The sequence below is a fragment of the Callospermophilus lateralis genome, chromosome 5 (assembly GCF_048772815.1).
Source record: "Callospermophilus lateralis isolate mCalLat2 chromosome 5, mCalLat2.hap1, whole genome shotgun sequence".
Classification (NCBI taxonomy): Eukaryota; Metazoa; Chordata; class Mammalia; order Rodentia; family Sciuridae; genus Callospermophilus; species Callospermophilus lateralis.
Genome location: NC_135309.1, coordinates 148,688,792 through 148,697,140, shown reverse-complemented (window position 1 = coordinate 148,697,140; position 8,349 = coordinate 148,688,792).

The window sequence follows — 8,349 nt, the reverse complement described above, 5'->3', positions numbered from 1 at the left end:
AAAAATGCTGCTGTAATGGAAAGCAAGTTTTAAGCCAAGGACTAGAGAGGCTCGAATTCCAGGTGATATCTTTCATTCACATAATGGGTCAGTGCATATAAAAGGAAACGTGAGTCATGTCTAGAGAACCCATTAAACCACACTAAATTATGGCATCCTGTTCTTCAAGGGAGTGGGCATGGGGCTCCGGTTCTTGATTTAGTACCTTCACTATCACTTTCCTAATTATTGAATATGCACTCTCTCTTCTCATGTCCTTCTTTTTAAAAATATAATATCATGAAACAAACAACACATTGAATGCTCATATACCTATTCCCACACTTAAAATATATTAATGCTTTGGCATCTATTTTAAAAAATAAAAATGAAATAATTAAAACTTTCACTTTTCCCACTTTAGTTCTATGCCCCTCCTTCCCTCAGCAGAGGAACACCTATTTTGAAGGTAGCCTGGCCATGTTTTTATACTTTCATTTCATCTGTGTGTACCCACAAAGTGATGCGCAGTAGCGTATTGGCTTCTTTTTCTACAATTTGTGATCTTTCACTCTCCCTTGGTTTAATTTCAAGACAAATCCATCTGGACTGTGTGTGGCTGTTGTTGAATCTATTGAATCGATGATTGATTCTTTTACGATTTATTCATCTATTCTCCAACATTTAATTTGTCGCCATTTTCAATGTTAATCAATACTAGTTTGAACGTTTTTTTACATAGAGGGCATGTGAAATTTCAAGTTTATAGGATGTTAAAAAAAACTGTTCCCTAAAGTCATTCTAACCACCACAATTGTGTGAGAATTGGCATTTCTTTTTATCCCTAAAACGTGATATTGTCAGATTTATTGCTAGAACTTTGAGAGTTTGTTATATGAAAACTGTACTTCATTGTTGTTTAAATTTTAATTTTCCTGAGTATATCTGAAATGGAATGCATTTTTCTACATTTCTTTACATTCAGCCAGCTTCCTCTGTAAATTATTTTCATTTGTGCTTTGTCCCTCTTTTATGAATTATGTTTTTGTGTTTATTTATAGGAATTTCTTATATTATTATAGGCATTAATCCTATACTAGTTACATACATTGCAGGTTTGATTCTCCAATCTATTGATTTTTCTTTACTTTGGTCTCAGTGTCTCTTTGTATACAGAACTTAAAGATCTTAATGCTGTCAAATTTTAAAATAAGATTTTTATTGTTTCTGCTTTTGATGTCATTTTAAAGAAGTTATTCCTTACCCCAAAATATTAAAACTATTGTCCTATATTCATTGTAAGGATTTGATCTTCATATTTAGGTCATTAATTGTCAGGGTTTTATCTATATTTGTGATGCGAGGTAGGTATCTTATATTTTCCGAGATGGAGAACTGTTTGTTACAGTGCATTTATTTTACTCTGCTGTCTTCCTCTATCACTTTCCAGTGCTTCCTATGTCATATGTATGACTATTTCACACATAAATGTGACTTTGCTTCTGCTCTCCTAACCCTATTACACTGGTCAATATATTTCATAAAGTTCCATGTTTGTCATTGTTTCTTATATGCTACTCTTCTGCACTGGATTTCTTTATCTGCTTGCCCCAAACACAAGAAACTCTCCCCTTCTGTCTGAGAATTTCTAAAATTATTCAATGTTTCTATTGTTGTTCTCCCAAACATGACAAGGCCCTTAATGCAGTGTAATTATCTCCTGAACATGATCCTCCAGCCCTACTTCCATTTTTTGAAACTTCAGCTTGGAGGAAATGAACATTATTTTCAGTCACATCTAATTGGTCAAAGTGAGACACATGGTCAAGCCTTGGTCAAACAGGGCAAAGTTGTAGGAGCGTTTGATCCCATGCATACACCAATTTGAAAGGGATCATGTTATGCACTACAATGTATAGTGTTATTTGTATGATTAAAATCTTCAATTTTAATAGTTTATCTGAGTATACAGATTCTAAATTAATATTCACTCTTCAACGGCTTCTGACTTCTACTATTGTTAAGTGTGCTTTTGAGACAAATTGTCATTCCCTGAAAATGAAATTCTGCCATTCCCTTCAAGGTATTACTTTGCCTTTAAGTTCTACAGATCTACAGTGCTTCAGAGAGATGTGAATTTATTTTTATTTATCATGTTGCTGCTCATAGTATTGATTTAAAGCAGAGGTCATCAAACATTTTCTCTAAAGACCTGAATAGTATATATTTTAGGTTTCACAGGCTCTTTGCAGGCAACTGCTGATCTTTGCCATTTCGTGTAGAATTAAACTATCCATAGATAATGTTTCAACAGATCGATGTGTCTGTGCACCAATAAAAGTTTATGAGAAAAGGTGGCAGTCTGGATTTGTCTCCACAGGCTGTAGCTGCTAACCTTAATCTAAAGCCTATGGACTTTCTTTAATTCTTAATCATTCCATCCTCAAAACTATTATCCAACCTTTTTCTCCTCCCTAGTTTTTTTTCTTTTTTTATCCAGATTTCCTATTATATAAAAGTCTCATTCTATGATTTTAATTGCTTTTCCATTTTTTTATAACTTCATCTCTCCGTCATGAATTTTAAGTCTGTTTATCAGCTTCATCTTCCAATTCACAAATTCTTCATCCACCTGTATCTAGGATGACCAGTTCCCAGTTTTCTAGCACTTTCTCAGTTTTAGCACTAATATCACATGTCCTGGAAGCCTCGGTTCCAGACAGACCATCATAGTTTCTTTCCTTATCTGTGTCCAATGAAGATATTATCCCATCTATTGAGTTTTGTTCTCAGTGAGAAAGTTCTGATTTCCAACTTTTTGAATTGATAGTTTCTCATGACCACCTAATGTTTGCTTATTTTTGTTCCAAAAACCTTTTGCTTGTAATTCTATTTCTTGGTAGATCCTAAATAATTCTTAAAAGTTATTTTCAGATATTCCTAGTATTTTTCTTTCTTTCTTTTTTTTGTCTTTGGATATTTTAGCATTTTTCTTTACTTAAACCCATATTTCAATTGCTGGTTTTCTTGGGTTCTCTTTCTTATTAGTAGTTTTATTCCTGTATCTTGGAATTTTGTGCTATAGACAAATTTTGAGAAGGTTCTGTTGGTCAGTTGGCTGATGTTTCTTTCTACCTGACTTTACTCCCCCTTTTGTGGTGTTGTATTTATCTGTACTACTTCTTCCTTGGACTTTCAGCCCACAGCCAAATCTGTAAACAGGTCGGTGATTCAGGCTCACAATAACAATGGTCATTTAGCACATTCACTGCAAAATCAGCTGACATGTTAGTCTAGCTCGTGGTTCTGGGACTGTATTTAGCCTAGGTTTTCTCAACTTCAGAAGTCTTGTGCATTATAGGATGTTCAGCAACATTTCTGGTCTCTACCAACTAGCTGTCAATAGCACCTCTGCTCCCCCATTTTCACCCAGAGCACTTCCAGATACTCTCAAGTTCCCTGTGGGGAGAAGGACAAATTCTCCCACAACTGAGAAGCCCTGGACTATCCCAATGTGATCTCCATAGCAGATCACTTAGTCTCCTTTCTTGATGCTGAGGAAGGAAGAGGCAGTCTCTCCCTGCCCTTGACTTCAAGGAGTGAACTCCCTCAGACTTTCAGTTGGCCCTAGAGGAGCTGAGCTGGAACTCTTTCCAAGCCCCGACCCAATGTCACCCCTCCAGTCCCAGTCTCACGCATTGTGTCTCTGTTTTCTTTATGAGGTATAAAAGTTTATCTTCTTTGGGGATAACCATCTTTAACTTATTCTCTTTTTACATTCAGTGTATCACTGACATATAGTTTGGTCAATGATGAGAGTCTCAAGCTTAAGTTTACTAACCAGAAGTTAATGCTTCACCTCTGACTCCTTTTCTTCCCTTCCCTTTAGCTTCCCAAAGTTTTCATTCTCTCTCCTCCCTTCATCCTTGATCAGTGGTATTGGGTAAATCAACACAGTAGGGAGATGTGTCAGCATGAGGACTAATGTGATACTGGGGAATTACCTCCGTCTCTGCTAGGTCTCTGTCACCACACTGTACTCCCACTCAAGCCTATAAGGACAGGGGTGCTCAAAGTGTGCTCCCTAAACCAGCAGCATGAGCATCATGTCACCTAGGAACTTACCTTGAGTTCCTCCCGTACCCTGAATAAGAAATTCTGGAGTTGGAGCCCAAATACCTGGGCATGAACAAGCTCTGCAGGGGATTCTGGTATATACAAAAGTCTGAGATTCCCTGTACTAAGATAGCTAAAAAGACTTTGAGTCAGTGGTTCTCAACCTGGCTGCACATTTGAATTACCTGTTGAATTTTAAAATACATAGTAATTTAAACTCCATCTGCAGAGATTCTCATGTCAGGCTCAGGTACTTTTTTTAATTCCTCAAGTTATTTAAACATTTAAAGTTTGCTTTATTTATTCATAGATTGCTTAGCCATTTTGATCATCACTCATGCCAGTGTTTCTGGAATTCTAAGTGGAACTAGTCAACTTCTAGTGAATGAAGTTGGAAATTATCTAATCTGGTGCTGTACTTCTGGGTTAGACTTTGTGACTTTGAACAATTTGCCCTCTCCATCCCTCAATTTCTCCATTTGTAAAATGGGATGAATTACTAAACCTCATTATATAGATTACATGGGATACATGAATGTCTTCAGAATAATGCCTGCTGCACAGAATAACTATACGAAATTATTTTAAAATTTGTAAGTAAAACTTGCAAAGAATCTACAAAACAAACTAATTCAAAATAAGTGTATTTTTGGAAAGAGAATATTTTTTTAAATGTCTAAAGAATACTTCCTTATTCTTTCATGATGAGACCATTTGCTTTGTAAGGCCTATTTGTTCCCTCTAAAAGATATATGCTTAGTCCATTTTGTCTGTTTAAAACACAGACAAAAGTTAAATTTTTCATAAAAATTTTCAGAATTTTACTATATTCCTTTTAAACTCAGCTAGTGGAATTATAAAACCAGAGTTCAGAATCACTATTCTACACTCAGATTTGAGCTACAAAAATCTGATAAGCCAACAATAAATTTAGTACTTGTGCAAATCGTGGCAGAGACTAACCAAAGTTGAATAGAAAGAATTATTTGCTAAATTTGATCTATGACAGTCATTTAGTTGGAAGAATTCTAGTGAGATCTAACAAGAACACTTTGATAGACATTTGGGAGCTTAATTTACATGAATATATTTTAATTTGTCAATGTATGAGCATAGTCCAAAAGAACTGCCAGCAATTTTATTCACTAAAACTTTTTGAGGGGAAAAAAGTAGTTGAATTTACTTTATCACAAGAGGACATTCATCCGACAGAAACTAATTTTATCACATGCACCCACAACTGCATGAGACAGCACTTCAGAGCTGGGTGGAGTTTTCTAATAGTAGAACATAGCTACCCTAACACAATAGGGCTGAGATATATGCACTATTCAAATTAGTCACCTAAGAAGTGGGGGAGAGTTATGTGGGGAGTTTCCAAACTATTTGTTAATTATCGAACATACAAAGAAAAGACTGTGAGGGTGGAATTATTATAACTTCTGATTTCTAATCAGAAGTATGTCCAGTGCAGATGGTTTCAATTCTAAGAAGTAAAAAATAACAACCTGAGCAAGTATTGCTGAATTTGATAAGTAGAACAAACAGAGAGGGAGGGAATTTCCAAAAGGTAGCCAGAAGAATTATGAAAAAACACATGTAATATTCCATATATCTTGACTCTTCTACATCCTCATTTTTCTCTTCATTATCCACTTCTACATGGTAAGTCTTCCTATTTAATTTTCAAGGCTCATGGGTACCCAAACAATGGGCACCCAGCACATGCCTAGGAAAAGATGCTAGACCTAGTCAGAGAGAAAACTCATTCCTCTGGGTTCATTAGACAGGTATCCAATCCACAGGTGGAGGAATAATGGCTTCCTGGGCAAGAAACTTGCATGAACTAGAAACACCACATCTTAGCATTTGTAATGATTTCTCTGTGTTAGTGTCTGCTTTGTTAAGGTCTGTTTTTAACTGAATGTTTATAAATATTGCATTCAAGAATACCTGTAATCAAAGATTATTTGACAGTGTACTCTATTAGCTATTCTAATAAATTTATGCTTTTTAAGTACACTAACAGGATGACTTACTTAGACTTGCTTAAACTGGTTAAAATTCAGGGCTCCCTATAGTACAGGATGATAGGCAAGACTCACCTCCACATAAATTCTCAGCTTTCTCAAACTCTGGGTAGCTCAGCTTCTTCTTATTGCCTACTCTATCCTCAGGCTGTCAGTATCCAATAACAGACTTGCTCAAATATCTTATATAAGCCCCCTTCATATGTTATCTGCTTAGATCCTAAAATCATTGGAGTTGATGACCCCAGAACAGGTAATTTCCATTTCTGGCTTTAAATATTCTGAATTGAATAAAGCACACAGTTCTGGATACATGGAAAGAGTCTAAGCAAGTTTGGTACAATTTGTCTTCAGGATAGGCAGCTGACTTTGGACATGTTTGGATTGGATGTAGTGTCTAGGTGTGGGAAAGAGATCAGATTTAAATATATATCAACATGCTGGAGGGTTCAGGACTAGTCTTGAGAGTGTAAGCAGAGGAAATTCAGGAGTGTTTAAAACTTGGTATCAAATAGGATATTGATGCCTGCAACTGACTTTAAAACTCATCATGAGCAACATACACCCCAAATGTGAATGGATAATGAATGGATGTGAAAAAGAAAGGAATAGCAAAAGGTAACCATTATAGAATCAAGGTGGGGGATATGTTGGCATTCACATTCAACTTCAAATTTAGAATTTGTGTATGCTGGAAATTTTGTATAACAAAATGTGGTGCGGGGGGCTGGGATTGTGCTCAGTTGTAGAACACTTGCCTAGCATGTTTGAGGCACTGGGTTCAATTCTCAGCACCACATATAAATATATGAAAAAAATAAAGGCCAACCAATATTTAAAAAAATATTTTTAAAAGTGTGGGTGAAATTTAAATGTCGAATAGGGCAGATGGAGCTGGGAATAGTAGAGCAACATTGTGTTTGTACAGTCTTAACCAGTGCATTTGTTAACCAATGCATTGCTGTTATCTGTTAAATAAGATATCAGCAATAAATTTTCTTTCACTAACTGGTAGATTTATAATCTTACAAAAGCCTAATGAGATTAAGGCAAAGCCATGCTTCTAAGTTAATAAGTAGCCACATAGGTCAAAAATATAAACTATATTCCTGCAGTTCTTACTTGAGTTTTGTCATTGCCATCTCCCCCAGAGCTCGTGAGGAATGATAGGCATCATCTCTGAAGACAGAGAAGGTCCTGGACTCCCTAGATTGGCATTGCCAATGGTCATAGAAATTTTTATTTTATGGGAATAAAACTAGGTTCTGTGTCTTTAAAAAGTGAAAAGACATACTCTTACTCATGGGTGCAAGGTATCTTTAGTACATCTGCCTGGAGGAGTTTCCATCAGTTCACTTTCTTACATGGTACATTGTACATATGTTTTCCTGACTTAATAGAAATACCTTATTTATTACAAACTTCTTTCAGCAAATGTCAAAGAATAGATTGGAAAATAGAGAATCCAGGCAGTAAAAAGTGTACTTTTCTTTAGAAGCAGAAAAATCAGCTGTTCTATCTTTCTTCTATATACATAGCATTGTCCTAAGCTATCTCAAGGTTCAAGTCACTTTTCAGACTTTGTTGTTTTAGGAAATAAGGACTATAATAACAACAACAATAGCTAACATTTTATTCAGTGCTTCTGCTATGCCAGCCCCTGCTGCAAATATTTTGAAATTATCAATTTACTAAATTCTCACAACAACCCTGGGAAATAAACTACTTTTACTCCATTTCATGGATCTAGAAATCAAGGGAGAGGGTGGTTAAGTAATTAACCACTAGAATGAGCCAAACCCAGACTGTCTGGCTCCAGAGGTTGATGCTTAACTCTTCCATCCTGCTAGCTCTCCAGGGTGAAAGAAGTGCCACTAATCTTGGGTTGAGGTCGGGCACGAAGGAAGCTTACTGTTTCCTATTTAACATGGATCTTCCTCTGTCTCTCTGTGCAGGTATTGCCAGGTTAGTTAGTGCCAGATTATTAGGTAACCATACTCAATCAATATAGAAAGTCCTTCTCCTAAGACATATGCTGTGATAATTTCTTTAAAATTTGGGAATTTTTATTAATTGCCACTTTTTTGCGTATATTTGTACATAAAAGAGTTATTTTGTGTGTATGTTTGTATCTGTTTTTCAGAACACATTTAAGAAAACTAGAGGGAAAAATCCATAGCCACAGCTATTTCCCTTACTGTTCAATCCTTTCAACAGTATATAC